Genomic DNA, 17,981 nt, shown 5'->3' with positions numbered 1-17,981 from the left:
AGTCGTTTCTGAGGGGCCCTGACCGACTAAACTACAACCAATTTTCATGCGAGTTTCGCTTTGAAATCTACACCATTGGATCAAGGACAATACCTGTTTCTTTTATCGCTGTGATCGTAGCAAAAGGATTTTTGAAATTTTGGATGATAAGGTAATTTTTGTACCTTACACCATACTATAGAGTTTGTCATTCTCCATAATATGAATGTTTGTTCTTGATCAGCAAAAAATTTTCCTTTTCCGCGGAAATCACTCTCGCTTCCGAAAGTAATGAGATTGTGCTATTAATTCCATTCTTTATTCGATATTTGCACAATTATAGCCTATCTGAGAACACATTTTTTTCTAAGATGGGATTTTGGATTTGAAAACGGTTGCAATCTAATCGCTTCATACAACCGTATATAATTTTCATGTAACATTTTAAATATATCCTATGCTCAATGTTGCCCAATTCTCGTAGCATATGTTAGCTTCAATGCAGTCAACGATAATTCTTGTTCACTTGTTTTTTCAACGTGGATATAGATCAATAGCCAACAGAGTAGGAAAAGACGTGTGGATCACCAACCGTACCGATACTAGTAAGTCACGATTCGATCCAGCTACCAACTCCTAGCTAGCTCGCAGCACTTAGCACGCTCCCAGCTTTTAGCAAGCTGCTGATTTTTTTTGACAAGCTCCCAGTGTTTTGCATGTGCCTAGCTCTTAGCAAGCTCCCAGCTTTTTGATAAGCTCCTAGCACTTAACAATCTCCCAGTTCTCAGCCTGAAGCTCATAACCAGCTCAATGCTCTTAGCCAGCTTCCACTATCCGAAATCTTCCACCACAACAACTCGAATAAATTATGGTTAGTCTCACACCTAGCGACTGTAGATCTGACAGTCACCCACTGCCCCAAACCGACGCTCATACGAGCCGACTGCCATCCGAGTACCACAGGGCAGGGCTGAATCACATTTATAACAACTGATTCGCGGACAGCCATCGGACTGCCACAGGGCCAAGCACACACACGACTACTGCCGCGTACAGAACCCAATCCTAGGTCGTTCATATAGACTTCTGATATTCGTCACATTGTGCAGGAAAATTGTGCATCGGTTTTTTTTTAATTTTCTCTGGAGGTAGGTACTTGCACCCGGATTCCAAATATTTTTTATACTGAAAACATCATTTTACTATGCTGAACATAATCGGCTCTTCCCGATTCAAAGATCACATACCTGGATTCAAAAAGGATAATAACATATTGTAGCATCTTGGAAAGGCTACAGTGACAACTATAATTTGGCATACATTTTGTGGACTTCCAAAAAGGCATCAAAAAAAATGGATCCAAAAAAATCAATAACTTTGATACAACTCCCGACCTACTATCGATTAGTAGGTCCGGGTTTAACTAGTGACTTGGACCCGGACTTTTGGGACAAATATCCCGGTATCCGATTCCGTCCCCCAAGAAAATACTACTTTTCCAGAATTAAGATAAAAATAAATAGCTCTGGAAATAATCAAAAAAAAAATCGAGTGTTTTTATTAAACTAGGATTGTTCCTAGACATATTTCCAAAACATTACAAATGGTAGAGGGGATTATTGCTACAGGAAAGACAGGAGAAATACAGAGATTTGTTCGAGTAGACTATGTCAAATACCACACAAAGGAGACTGTCTCATATCATTTGGTAGGGAGGAAGGAAACTGTTTAGCAGAGATCCAAATTAGATAAGGTCAACTGTGGAATACTCTGCTGTCTGAGTCAACAGAAAAAAAAGATGGATGAAGGAACTAGAAAGGTGTCACCAATGCTTAGTACTGGAAGTGATTCTTGCAAACTGAAATTTAAGGATGAGAAAAAGCCTATTGTTTGGAAGGAAAAATTGTAATAATCTCTAACTGTTGTATGTGGGCTATACGATATCGTGGACCTATATACACATTTCTCTTCTAGAGGGTAAAGTGCTTAGAAAGAACTTCGAGTATGAATTTTAAGACAATTCCATTGAAAAATGTAGCTACAATCATGAAAATACCGATTATTGGGAGGTACATTAATATGGGGGATATACGATATCGTGGATCTACATATATAGACAATACTCTTCCAGGGGGTAAAGTACCCAGAAAAATTTGTGGACTTTTAGATAATATCATTGAAAAATTTGGCCCATACAATATCGTGGAGCGATGTAGACCATCTTCGAACTTGACTTGCCTGCAGACAAAATACTGATCTGTGCCAATTTTTAGCTCCTATCTTTATTCATTTTGACTCTAACGTGATTACAACAGACAGACGGACGAACAGGGCTAAAGCGTCTTCGAATTTTACGCCGATCAAGAGTATATATATTCATAGTTATATCTAAAATTATTATTTCGATGAGTTACATACTATGTATGGTGGGAGGCATAAAAAAACAAATTAAAATGTTCGACATTTCGTATTGCAAGGATTCCAAGGAATTATTTCATCTATTCTAAAATTGAGATAAGTAAAGTTACAACGAATTTAAATACTATTTTTGCTTTTCCTTGAAAATTTAATCTTTCTTTGGGGGAGGCACCTGTAAATACTACGGACACAACTCTCGAGTGTTACCGTGCAGAGAGACCAATAGGCAAGGTTAGATCGACTTTACATCCTCAAAAACGAATATCCTTCAAATAGACTAAACCTGGTCTAAAACTGATGAGGCACAATTTGGCCTTATCAAATTTTTTATACCCTTTGTAGTCATAAGAATGAAGGTATAAAAACGGTGCATTTCTCTTATTTTAGGAATATTGGCCATGATATGGTTTTGAAATTCCTCCTAATGTGATTTGATCGTTTTCATAAAACAGACACCCAACATTTAACTATGTAAATGAAATGAGGTACAACAATGGTTTCAATTATGGTAATAAAGACGCTACAAAAATTTACACAATTCGTCTCCCAAAAGCTATTACACATAACATCAGATATTATGTTATTTTGACCACAAAATCATTCCACTTTTCTGATGGATTTCTTTTCATCAGATATAAATTATCACTATTCGTATTTTCACACACACAGCAACACACAGATTTATATTAATATAAAACTGTTGCTGCATTACTTAGATTCACATACGTTCACTTATCCCTGTGTCCCTGTCTTTATGTCTACATGTGTGTGTGTGCGTGTTTACGTGAAAGAGAAACCAATTCGCCCTATGGGAGTCGGATATAATGTCAATGAAAATGTACGAAATCGAACTCCCAACACAAATGAAGACATCCAAAGTGCTCCATAGCCAAAGACAAGGACGCCAGCAACCAACGACGACGAAGACGACGTCTTGGATGCCAAGGAAACTCACCAAAGAAATTTCACTAAAGTGAAAATGAAATCTTAAACCACAAAGCAATCAATGCGTAAATCGAAATGTATAGAAATCCATTAAGGATGTTGATAGTATTATCTGACTTACATATATAGATGTGCACACACATATCTATAGAAAGACATACAAATGTGTACGTAATGCCACCGCTCCAGCGCAAACTACTAATAAGGCAACAATGCGTTGAATGGATTGGACGACTGGAGGGAGACACAAACTATTATTTGTTCAGCTTGTTTACACGCATATGAAAAAGGGAGGAGAAAATGGTGGCGCAAGGAAAGTTAAGGAAAGGATGAACGGTGGTTTTCGGGGAATTTGTTAGTTCAAAAAAAAGCTTTATTTTGAAGGACGCATGAAAATGTTTTTAGAAATGCGCTCAGTGTAGGAAAAAATCTAAAATAAAGAACAATTCCCAGTGGGAACCGGCATAAAATATTTAATTGTTGCAAAATCTAGAAACCTTGCTCTCTATGTTATAATTTAGTGGTACGAAAATTTTTTTAAATTTTTTAGACAAAGTTATGAATTTATTTTTGCAAGTCACATAATTATTAAAAAATGCACTTCTTAGAATAATTTTGATTCGAAAATCAATCAAGTTGTATGCACTCAAAATTTTATAGGCGACTCCGTAAATTACAGAGGTTACAATTTTCAAGATAATTTATTAAAATATGGCAATTATCAAGATTTAGGTATAGGATCCTTATAATGGTACTTCTAGATTTTTCGTATTTCTGAAGTATCAGCCCCATTTCATATTCTCAGTAGATATTGTAGCTCCTCACAGCACTATTCACTTTTTGCCATACCCTTCACATAACATACCTCTTGGTTTTCGGTTTTTGTGAGAGACTTAGCCCGATTTCTTATAAAATCAGTTGTAATTTTATATTTTGTTTCCTCTATGAGTAGATTAAATCTTCTCCAAAAATATTGATATATCACTGAAATGACGGAACTTTGAAAATTTCAAGGATTTTCTAGTAGCGGATTAGGCTCATACATAGTATGGAAATAATAATTTAAGACATAGCAATATATATATATATATATATATATATATATATATATATATATATATATATATATATATATATATATATATATATATATATATATATATATATATATATATATATATATTCTTGATCAGCGTAAAATTCTTAGACGATTTAGCCCTGTCCTGTTACTGCTGTTACTGCGCTGGTCAGCCTATTATCTGCAGCCAGGTCAAGTTCGAAGATGGACAATATATGATATCGTAAAGCTCTCATACAGGGTGAGATGAAAAAACTGCAACCAACTTCAGACTGCTGTCATTTCTAAGCCACTCGTCCGACAGCTGTTAAAATTATTATGTGGTGAGAATTTTCCAGAAAAAATGTTAGTCGTGATGGAATTCAAGCGTGATAGTGTGATTTTTTTTACATTTGGCTGGAAAACCACAAGTGGATATCGTTAGAATACTCCACTATTTAAATGTGAATAAATATTTTGTGTCTCATACCATAGATCATTACAGTTATACTGGTAGCGTAGCCCGACGTCAAGGAAGTAGACAGAAGTTAACAGCAACATCAGCAGAAATTGCTGGAAACACGCGTCGCAGTTGCCGAAAAATGGCTCGTGAGCTGAATATATCGCAATATTCCATTTGGCAAATACTGAAAAATGAGTTTCGCAAATTCTATTGAGGCATTGAAATTCCAAACAATGCAAGAACTTACACCGCAACAGAAGGAAAATAGACGCAAAAGAGCTAAAGAGTTGCTTCACTTGGCCGAGAGTGGTGAACTGCAGAATTTGGTTTTCTCCGATGGGAAAACATTCGTTGTTCAGCAGTTTATAAAAAAACAAAATGATAATGTTTACTTGCCAAATAGGTCACCTGAAAATGTGCACCTTCGGTTGGCCACCAGAACTCAAGCGCCGGACATAGAGATAGTGTGGGCCGCCATAGCAGCCGATGGTCACTCTCCGCTCGTATTAGTCGACCGTGGCATCAGAATAAATGCCGAATATTATAGCGAAAATATTCTGGAGGGTGTATTAAAGCCTTGGGCACGCAAACATTTTGGCCGCAGACCTTGGACATTCCAACAGGACTCAGCACCATCGCACTCAGCACGCGCCACCCAATAATGGTTACAAAATGAGGTTCCTCGTTTCATTTCCAGTGCACAATGGCCACAAAAATCTCCGGATACCAATCCGTTGGACTATTGTGTCTGGAGTATTTTGGAAAGCAAGGTTGGCACTAAAAAAACCAAAGTGATGATCACCTCAAGCAAGCGTTTCGCCGGGAATGGGCCAAAATACAGCAGAGCAACGTTCGGGCAGCCTGTGATGGTTTCATTGGCCATATTTCGTGCCAAATGTGACCAAATCGAACAAATCCAAACTTATTCTAAAATTTGATGCTATTTCCAATATTGTTTGCTTTCATTCAATAAAATTAAAAAAAAAAAAAAATAAAATAAATAAATAAAAATTATTGCGTTTGACTTTGTTGCAGTTTTTTACCTCACCCTGTATGTTGTACCTTTTTTTGCCACATATCTGATATCTTGGCTATCAGCATCATTGTAACGGTCAGATGCGACCTTTTAACGTATTTGTGGTTTCGCCGGGATGGAAAATATCCGATGACCGTCCTAATTGGTAACCATCTACCCAGACCTACAATCTAACTCCATGCTAAGTCCCGCGTCGGTTTATTGGTGCATAATTGTGGTCTGTAAAGCAACATCAAAATCAAGAAATTTTTCTTTTTTTGGTCCATTTCATCCCCTCAATATTTTGCGATCAACTCCTATGTCGAAGACCAATATTTCAAGGTATTACATAATTTTTGACCCTATCAAACTTATAGCAACCCCAACACATAATGTTGTATAAAAACATTGTATAATTCTCAAAAAAAAAAAAAAATATTTGCTAATTTTGTTTTTGTCGCCTGTTGATGCCTGGATTTAAAATATTTTTTAAATAAAATAAATATTTTATTTATTAATACCAAAATTACTAGAATTTGCCGAAATTAATTTTAAGACATAGCTCAAACGTAAAAAAAACCTTGAAAACGGAATTATCCGTAAAATGGGACTCTTTCAAAAAGTTAACCGGTATGACCCATTTTCTGAACTAAATGTATTTCAAAGATCTCTATAGCCCTCTTTTTGCCACATTTTGTCGCACAATGTCATCCTCATACAAAATTTCTAAGCTAAGTCAATTAGTACTATGAGCGTGTATTTGGTCTGACATGCCGGAATCCCTTTTTGTAGACCATAAAATTAATCACCAGCAAAGCCATATATAAATATGTAATATTGGATCTTCCTAATTGCTTAAAACTTGCGGTACAATATTAAGCAATTTTCAAATTTCAGTTTTTCAATTTTTTATTTTACATCAAGGCCACATCCAAGAAATTATTGATCTTTTAATACAATGCACTACATTTAGCACTTTGTTGTACTACTCGTACAATTTTTGGTACAAAAACTACAAGGCCCTAAAAAGGGGCCTTGATTTGTGTAGAGAAATCTGCAAATAGCCTTTTTTAGGTCATATGATTTGTATAGAGAAATCTGTAAATAGCTCTAAACCAATAGCTAAATATTTAGGAAATAATTTAGTAATTTCCGTACCTCTATAGTACGACTTGTTCGTTTCCAGAAAAATTACATATCTGAATTCTCCCATTTCTTGGTTTCGTGGGGGTTGATCACCAGTCAGTTAATAAGCTATTGTTTGATATATGTATATAGATTTCTTTATGACCCGCTCTCCGATCCGATAGTATCCTGCAAGGATGTATATATATTATTGTTCCTCCCTTATAAAAATATGCCGACTAAATATTATTATACCTCAAATAGGCAATATTACATTGTGGCAATGACTTCTGATATGGTGACATTGCCTGTGGCAGTATCGCCCTCCATTATGGTGAGTGGATATGTACGTACATATATTACCCACATTGATAATAGTGGTTACAGCCAGCCAGAATGCGATGGCATCATCATCAATAGCCTGGACACTACCACATAGCCAGCAAAAGGCATTGTGGGTGGCAGAGAAAAACAGCCATTGTAGTCTCAACTATTAGCCAAAGGCTTATGCGAAGGGAAGGTCTTACATTTCGCTAAGCTAAGCAATTTTTCTATTTGTATAAAAATTTGAAGGATTTATTTAATTTCTATGGAATTCATTTTTCTCTTGTCTTGTGGTTCCTTACAAGCTGAACAAATAGAATGCGAACAAAAAAACAAAAAAATAAAACAGACAGACAGGCACAAATTAAACAAAAGAAAATAGAGAGTGAACAAAACGTTTGAATTCATTGAACAATGAGTGAATGAATGCATCAGAGAATGGCAAGTAATCCAGGAAGAGAAAAAAAGCAAATCAAATCAAATTCTTTAAAATAGTTTGTATTATTTGCAATAACAATAACATCGACGGCCACACACACATACACACACACACCGAAAAAAGGTCAGTTGGTTTAACAAATTGACTATTTTCACAGCCATTAAGTGGCGGCCGCCAATTCTGCGAAATTTGATCCCTTCAAAAGGAAAGTCAAAAAGGGAAGAAAACATAGAATAATGCATTAAAAAGAATCTTGCCACTGGAACTATTTGAAAAACCAAGACAAAAAAAAGAACGCAGTGAAAAGGTTATGAAAAGCTTTTGTAGTCCGTCCAGAGCCATCCACCACCAATCATTCCGTAATGAGCCAATAATTTACGGATACTTTTAATCGAATGAAATAAAAGGAAATAGAGTTTTTTTTTGTATTTCTCTCCCATTCCACGCCATTCCATTCATTTGTGTTAACAATAGATTCAAGTTTTTTTGCTTCTTTATTTTATAGATCTTTTTGAAAATCCTTAAGAATATCCTTTCATTGTTTTGTTTTCATTGGAAAATTATCAAGGAAATTGACGCATTTCATCTTCGTTTATCATTGCCTTACGTGATTTCATTTTGTTACCAACTCTAGCTATCCCATCCATCCATCCATCCATCCATCTTAGACCAACTAACCATGGTCCATTAACACACACTTTAAATTGTGGTAATGGTTGGGTGTGGGAGTTGACATCATTTATTGCGAGAAGAGATTGTATTTTTAAGAGATCAGCTATATTTAGTTTGCGAAAAAATAATATGGTATTGTAATTACAGATTTTAGTTTAATCTGTACTAGGCGTAACCTCTTAAATCGGGCTTCAAGTTTTAATAATCTTGCGGGTCAGAGAATAATTTTTTAATAAAAGTTGTAAAAATGGTAAAAATGTAGATATCATTTGTACGTAGAGAAACAAAGCTATTTACTCATAATTTGCTTGTCATTGAAATCGAATGCGTCAAAAAATTCCAAAATTTAGATCTAGATTTCTTCGAACAGAATACTTTTTCGGTGTTAGAAGTCGGTGTAGCGATGTTTGTATAGAAACATCAGAGCTTAGGCCGAGTTCGGAGGAAGTCAAGTAGAGAAACAGTAGACTATGATAGTAGAGGTAAAAATAGAAGTCACTTGTATCGGCGTTTTGAGAGTTTACATAGCAAAGCAACCGGATCGGAATAAGATTCGCTGGAATCCTTGCTTATATGTATGTATAATGTCTTTAGCTATAGTATTGATAACAATACGAAAATTATTTTGGTTTCAAGCGAATCAGTCTTTTTAGCCTAGTTTCAATATATAGATAAAACCCCCTTTAAAGGGCATCATAGCAGGTCGAAAATGGTGATGAATTGTATACTCAATATTAAAAAATGTCTCAGCAATTGTATATTCTTAATCCAGGACTATTTCCGAATTTGCTGTAAATTTTCTTACAACTTCACTGTCTTATAGCCTGTTTGGGTTGTGGAAAATTCCGTCGGTTTGTAGATCAAGTCCCCGAAAGAGTTTTTGGTACTTAGACAATAGCTGACCAAGAAGGTGTTCCAGCGCAAGCATCCTATTTCTCTCATAATTTTTGTAAAACAACCAACCAAACAATGTCTATACTTTATTCATTTATTGGCCAATTTTATTCATCTTAACATGCTGTTAAGCTGGTTGCAAGACTTTTCTGCCATCATCCGTATGACCACAGAGCGTTATATGATGTGATCAAAACGTGCCTAATCGAAAATAGAGTTTAGACCCTAGGTTTCTTTGGAACAAAACCGTTTCAGGTCATTTGGAGTCGATCTAGAGGCGTCCGTCCGTCTGTATGTCCGTCTTTTACCAACTATAACTCTCGAAGGGAGTATCTGAATTGGTCAAAAGCTCAACATTTTCAAAGAAAATAATTTAATTTATAGAACAAAGTAGGATCATCCATTTTTGTGCAAACTTTAAAGTTCGTAATATTTTTATCAGTGCTAGGTCTCAGATGCGCCCTTCACCAAGTATCGACCCCATCAAGGGTGAGGTAATTATTAATTATAAAATGTGAAATTATAGTCCGATTGTCTTGAAATTTAACAGATATAAATTTTTTTATCTACACATCTATCTCCCGCACAAAGAGGTCAACATTTTGAATCACCAAAACGCTCATAAAATGGGAAATAAGCATCTGAATCTTTTCAAATTCTCTTCAAACATCCCAATCTCTTTCAATATATCCCAATATTTTTATTAACACAAGAATTAGTATGATGTGCTGATATAACGGATCACTTCTTTTGGTACCTTCACCACAAAGGGTCAACATTTTGAATAACCATGAAGCTTATAAAATGTGAAACGAGCATTCGATCACTTTCAAATTTCTACTAACACAAGATCTGGTGTGAAGATAGAATAAATCGGACCACTCTTTCTGGTACCTCCCCACAACGGGTTTGAATTCTGAATATTTATAACTTTCACAAAATGTGAAATAAGCTTTCGATTGTCTTTAAATTTCAAACATCCCAATATTTTTACAAACGAGTCAAGATGATAGATATCGGCGTACCTCTTTCCCACAAAGGGTCATAATTTTCAAAATTGTTATCTCACATAACTTGCGAAACAAATCGGCGATTCTTTACAAGTTCGTATATCTACATATTTTCTTAATCTCAAGATCTGATGTGAAAATGGAATGTATCACTCCAACATTTTCATAACATTATCAGATATTTCATATAGTCCAAATACCCATAAAGGGTCAACAGTTTGAATAATCATGACACAAGTGAAAATATATATTTTAATAAACCACCTTTGGCTGAGGTAACGGACTGTCCCAAAACGGACTTATACTTTTTAACCCCTATTTTTTGAGTTGCACGCCTCGAAATTTTGTTTAATGGCTATTTCCGAATTCACTGCAATTTTTCTTATAACTTCACTGTCCAATAGCCAGCTTGGGCTGTGGGAAATTTCTAATGGTTTGGTTCTTACCCCAATAAAAGTAATTCCCCATTTCAAGTATATTTTATGTTTTGGTCATATTTTCAAATAAAGTTGGTATTTTTATAGATTCAGTTCCTAGTTTAGTTGGATCTTTCCCCACCAAAGGTTTCAGTTTGGAATAATGATATTGCATTAGTAGAACAAGGTCTTCGATTTGGTCCATTTTTTGTGCATCTCATTTTTTTTAAATATTTTTATCGATTTCAGTACTGAATCGTGGATTTTAAATGATATGTTTCAAAGACCTGTCGTTCATTTTTTCTACAGAAAAAAAGATTAAACAAATATCTGTTTTCTATTTCGCTCCATCTGAATCGTAAACATTCATGGAATATTTGGGCAGGTCGTTCTGAACAAAAATTGTGGATTTTTATACCTTTCAGCGTAAGATACGCTTGTCGGATACCCCATTTAGTACACTTATTTGTGTTCAACTGAAATTTTTAAATCCTCGCTTAACAATCCTCACTTTATATAAATTTGAGGCTTCTGCTGTATTTTTTTCTTTTCGGCGTCTCCTTGCAAAAATATTTGCTTTACGTCCACTTTTTAGACTCCTATAACAATACCTTCCGATGTTCAGTTTTTTTTTTTAATTTTCTATTCCATTTCCAACCCAAATCAGCTGTAATTTGTCATAAAAATAATTTGTCCAATTTTTGACAAAGTCAACTGTTATTTGCTATTTCGACCCGGTCGAACTTAATGTCTTTTATACTTGCTCAAAATATTTTTACGAGGAATTCTGTACAAATTGTTGATTTTTAGAAAATCTTTAAAGGGTTGTGGTAAATTAAGGATTTTCTAAAATGAAATTGTGGATTTTCAAAAAATTATTTCTATGACTTTATGACCAAAAATTATAGATTAAGTAATAAAAAAAATTAAGGCAACTTAATCCCCAAAAATGATCGCTCTTGTTAGAACACTTTTTAGAACTTCCAAAGAATCGTGAATCTGATGTTCATTTGTTTGTAACATGCAAAAGGAAACGAGATAGACTCATAGTTTCTTTCGAGGATCTCCATAGAATCACTTTCTGAGTTGATTTATGCATGTCAGTCCGTCCGTCCGTCTGTCTATGTATTTTTTTGTAAACAAAGTTCAGTTCGCATTTATTGCCCGATCCAGATAAAATTTTGCACAAATCATTTGTTTGGCCCTAGGACGAACCCTATTGAAATTGGAGATAATCGATCAAAATTTAGATATAGCTCCCATATATATCTGCGTCCGATTTGCCTTTTATTGTACACCAAAAGTGTAATATCAGCCCGAATAGTATGGAATTTTGCACATACAACCAAGTTAAGCCGGAAAATAATTATGCCAAATTTGATCGAATCGGTTCAGATATAGCTGTAGCTCCCATATATATTGTTCATCCGATTTGTTATTTTTGTCCTCCGCAGCCGTAATATGAACTCTGTAACAACAATATTTGGGGAAATGTATCAAATGCAGCTTAGAAATACCTTTGCCAAATTTTATCGAGATCGGTTCAGATTTGGATATAGCTCCCATATATAACTTCGTCCGATTTACCTTTATTGTGCACCAAACGTCTAATATTTGTCCAAATGGGATGAAATTTGGCACTTACGACCGAATTGAGTCTAGAAGCAAGTATGTCAAATTTGGTGAGGATCATTCCAGATATAGCTATAGCTCCCACATATACTGTTCATCCGATTTGTTATATTTGTTACCCACAGCCACAGTAATATGCACTCCGTTACAACGATATTCAGGGAAATATATCACATATAGCTCAGAAATATCTTTGTCAAATTTGATCGAGATCGGTTCAGATTTGGATATAGCTCCCATATATATCTCTATCCGATTTCAAATGAATTGTGCACCAAATGGGCAATATAAGTCGGAATTTAAAAGATACAAATGCTTCGACATATTTGGTCCATTGAACTTTAAATTCGGCCCCGCCCGACTTTAGGACTTTTTTTACTTTTTTTTTTTTTTTTTTTTTTTTGAACATCTGAATTATTATTTAAAGTTTTGGTCATTTGTGGAAGAGATATCAAAAGGATGACATTGAAAATATTAGCAATATTCGTGGGCATATTAAAAGCATATACCAACGTTGACCATTTGCGCATCTGTCCTGATCCATGCTATTTGTTTCTTACGAACCATTCCTTAAGATCGCACGTAGTAAATATATATGTGTCGGCAATACAACCGATACTTTCTATCTTGTCTATTATTAAATTTAATATAAACTTTGAAATAGTTCGAATGAAAAATATTACCAAATTCCTGTCCATCGACATTCATATATGTATGTGTGTGTGTTCGCACATATTTTTGATTTCCCATTTGTCTGGCATTTACTGCCGCTGCTGTTGCTTCATTTAGTTAATGATTTTATTTTCCACAAATATTTACCGTATCGAAGTGTGGAATAAAGCTTCGGGCCAAAATAATGACAGTAACAACGACCACGACGAAAAATAAATGGAACTGGGGCAATAGAATAAATGAGGGGTGTGTGTATGCGGGCCATTTTAAGAGGATGCGTTTGATGATCCATTTATTGTGACAGTGTGATGGATTTGTGTCACAAATTCGTTTGCTTTTGTTTGGCCTCCTCCCCCCACAAGTCTTGCTGGCCATTTCGGTTTGCTTGTGAGTGTGTGTGTTGTTTTCTTTTTTTATTAACTAAAGTTCTTCTTCTTGATTTTTCTTTTCGGTATTGTTCATTTTTGTCAATTTTTTACAATTTTTCTCTTTAATATTGTTTAGTAGTTTTCCTTCAATTTCGCAGTAAATTACTCAAAATGCTCGTGTGATTTGTTGCTGCTGCTGCTGCTGTAACAGAGCATTGCTGATGGCTATGATGATGTTGATAAGCATGGCAAGAAAGAAAAAAAGTTGGAGAAGAGGAATGCCACATCATTTTCACTAACGCTTTACACTTAATTTATTTCTTTGTGGTCTGTGGCCAGAACAGACAGGCCAACCCACCCCCAGCTTGCTGGGCAAATATTGAATTGGCCTCACATCTTTAACTTTGTACAATGCTACTGGCCACGTGGCCATTATTACTTTATGGGCAGTATAGCTGGCTGGCTGGCTGATCGCATAATGTGACATCGATGGGATGAGATGGAACTGAAATTGATTTTTCTCCTCAACATCATCATCTTTGAGGAGTATATCGAACATTTCGAAGGTTTTTTTTTCCTCGACATTTGTATTGTTTGTAGATAATTTAATAGACTTTCAATTTCATGGCAACAATCAGAGGGATTTCCCATGTTCTCCATTTAAACGGATTTCAAACAATTTTATTGTCATACTTCCACAATGGCCATTCGTCGGGTACAATGTTGCCGCTGCTAAGTGCAGCAGAGAGTTTGTCAATTAAATTAAGCAGAAAATACTGACAAAAATTGATATGTCCACAACATTGGCAACAATTGGCCAGTGGTCGTCGTAATGAAATGGACTATGTTGCGGGAAATTGGTATAATAAACTCATAAACTATTGGATCCCCCCCTGCCTCTTCTTTGGAGCATTGTTGTTTTTGCCCGTTTCGAGTTGAAAAAGAAAGAAATACGATTTTCAAATGAAAAGTCCCGTTTTCATTGAACGGATGTTCATTCAACAGTGAAACCAGACAAAACGACTATTTATTGAGAAGCACACAGCCAGCATTTTCTCACTCTTATCCAACCTGCATAGACTAAACTATGCACTGCTGTGGCAGACACACATGCCCACACCTCCATGATTTAGTCTGTCACCCCCTCCACTCAGATCCAGACATCAAATAAAATTTTTGCTGACTGTGACAGTTTTACTATCTGTATTTATGTAGCTGTGTTTGTCTGTGTGAGTGTGACTGCATTTTGCTTCTTTGGTTTGCTTTGCATTGTACTTTTACCGAGTACCAGCAAAGCTCAGCAATACTGCATCGAAAGGACAAAAAAAGTGAACTGAACTGAACTGGCACAAACGGGGGAATCCGAGCTGCAGGAGGAAAACATAAGCCCTCTTACAATAATTGATTTATCTGCTGACCGACTGCTACAAGTTGAATTGAGCTACCTCATTCTGAATAATACAGCTGGACTGGCTATGGACTACTTCCGTCACTGTTGCACGCGTTCTATGCCTCTCTCACACTATACAGTTCTCTCTCACTCTGTTGCTCGTTGCATAGGACCAAAGCTGTCGAGGCGATGGGTGCCTCGAGCATTCATTTGGGTATTGAATACTGCAGCAATATGCATTTTAAATTTCATCTTTGCAAGCAAACAGCAACAGCATGTTTGTTGAGTGTCCACAAGTGGCATGAATGATGTGTTTATTATGAACGAGGGTAAAGTGCTAATTGCAGTTGGAAGATTTAACGCATTTTTAACCTAACGCATTTTAACCTAACCTGAAGAGGGAACAAAACCAAAAAATGGATTTGAAATATCTACTTCGGAAGATTTTGTACCCCCGAAGAAATCAAAATACAAATTGTCAGCCAAATCGATTGGAATATAAGATCAAGAACTTTGAAACTAATTGAGCCAAAGTGTATCTTGATAGAGCAGTGCTACCCCGACAGGAACTCTCATCGAAAGAGTGAAGAGTATAGAAACCAAATTAAAAGTCGAATCAATTGAAAAACCAGTAAAGAAAGTCTTAACGGCGGGCGGGCCGACTTTATGATACCCTACACCACTTTGCTAATTTAGTAGAGCTCTACATAACAATTAAAAGTTTTTATGGGAGAATTCAATCATACAATCTTTGATTATAATTATAATTTAAAGTTCAAAGGACTAAATATGCCGAAACATTTGTATCTTTTGAATTCGGACTTGTATTGCCCATTTGGTGTACAAATAATTTAAAATCGGATAAAAATGTATATGGGAGCTGTATCCAAATATGAACCGATCTCGATAAAATTAGGCAAAGATATTTCTGAGCTGTATTTGATATATTTCCCTGAATATCGTTGTTACGGAGTGCATATTACGGCTGCGGAGGACAAAAATAACAAATCGGATGAACAATATATATGGGAGCTATAGCTATATCTGAACCGATTTCGATCAAATTTGGCATACTTATTTTAAGGCCTAATTTGGGTGTATATGCAAAATTAAATACTATTCGGGTTGATATTATACGTTTGGTGCACAATAAAAGGCAAATCGGACGAAGATATATATGGGAGCTATATCTTAATTTTGACCGATTATCTCCAATTTCAATAGGGTTCGTCCTTGGGCCAAACAAATGATCTATGCAAAATTTCATCTGGATCGGGCAATAAATGCGACCTGTACTTTGTTTACAAAACAGACGGACGGACGGACATACATAAATCGACTTAGAATGTCATTATATGCAGATCATCAAAAGGAACTATGGGTCTATCTCGTTTCCTTTTGCCTGAAATGCACAAGGACATAATACCCTGACCACCTTGTGGTGTAGGGTATAACAAGTAAGCGTGTGGGGTCGACCATGTGATACCCTACAACACAACAATACATTGGAAAGACTCCATAGGTCCAAACCAATTTTTTTTTCAAATGCCATACAGTCCTGCACAAATGTTACCTTTGGTTTTTGGGCAGGGCATTGGCATATATTTACCCCTCTCGGTCGTGCGGATTGGTATTCAAAACATTTTCACATAATCTGAATCATTGAAATTTGGCACAAAGGTTTACACTATATACATATTATATGCAGGCTATACAGGCTCTCATATAACGGTACCTCCAGATATTCAATATTTTGAGGGTTTTCGAAACAATTTCCAATCAAATTAGCTGAAATTAGGGTTTTCGGCAATCTGGTCTCCGCCTGCAAAAATTATTCGCTACAGGTCCACTTATAGATATAGCCCCCGTGTAACGGCACCTCCAGATTTTCAGTATTTTTTTTTTTTTTTTTTTGAGGTTTTCTGACAAAATTGCTAACCAATTTAGCCGAAACTTAAAATTTAGGCTCTTGATTTGTCTCATCTCTTCCTGCCAAAAATATTCGCTACAGGTCCACTAAGTGGTATAGCGCCCACATAACGGTACCTGCCGATTTTCAGTATTTTGAAGGTTTCTGCCACAATTTCCAACTAAATTAGATGGAACTAGACAATTGCCGTTCTCAATAAGTCTGTTCTCTTTCTGCAAAAAATATTCGCTACAGGTCCACAAATTGTTCATATAACGGTACCTTACGATTTTCGGTGTTTGGAAGGTTTCTGTCATAATTTCCATCAAATTGGATGAAACTTGAAAATTGGGGTACTCGGTAGGTCTGGTCTCTCCTTTAAAAAAATTTTAATTTTAGTTGCACTAATTGGTATATCCCACATGTAACCTCCCGATTTTCGGTACTTTGAAGGTCTCTGTTACAATTTCTAACCAATTTATCCCAATCTTGACAATTGAGTTCTTAGTAGGTTATTCTCTTTCCGTCAAAAATATTCACTACAGGTCCATTAATTGGTATAGCGCCCACATCACGGTACCTTACGATTTTCAGCATTTTGCGGTTTTTACAATTGATAATTAGGGTTCTCGGTAGGTCTTTTCTTCGCTTGCAAAACGAATCCACTGATTAGCTTACTATTTGATGTACTCCCATATAACCATATAACGATATCTCCCGATTTTCTTTATTTTAAAGGTTTCAGATACAATTTCCAAAAGCTAAGAATATTAAGGACCCTTTGTATATTGTCCATATCCTTGACAAAAAAATGAGTTTAGAACCCGATTTACAAATAGGGTTTTGATCTTCAATTTGAATACTATCAAATCTACTTTGTTTCCACACTCCAGATTGTCTACTGTCAGAGTTTAGATTTGCTCTTTTTACCCTGGAGTGAAACTTGTTAACGGGGCTGTTCGGAGAGTACGAGTCGGGTTTTGTATGAAACTTACCACCCATTTGTTTTCTATGGAGCGCTTTCGAGGTACTCTCGAAATAGGGTAGGAGTTTGTTCTAAGAATGAAATCGAGTTGAACTTTTTTTATATTTCGAAGATCTACCTGTTGCACTGTGAAATTTTAAGAAAATGTGTTTCGAATTAGAAAAAAGTTAAATATGTCGGATTCCAAGGAATCTAAATCGTTAAATTATAATATATGTGCAAAGGAGGAAGGGATATTTTGAAACCAATTGAACTCTAACTGAAACTC

This window comes from Musca domestica, unplaced genomic scaffold (genome assembly GCF_030504385.1).
Source record: "Musca domestica strain aabys unplaced genomic scaffold, Musca_domestica.polishedcontigs.V.1.1 15, whole genome shotgun sequence".
In the NCBI taxonomy this organism is placed as follows: domain Eukaryota; kingdom Metazoa; phylum Arthropoda; class Insecta; order Diptera; family Muscidae; genus Musca; species Musca domestica.
The sequence above is the reverse complement of the archived record's forward strand: the minus strand, read 5'-3'. Positions refer to the sequence as shown.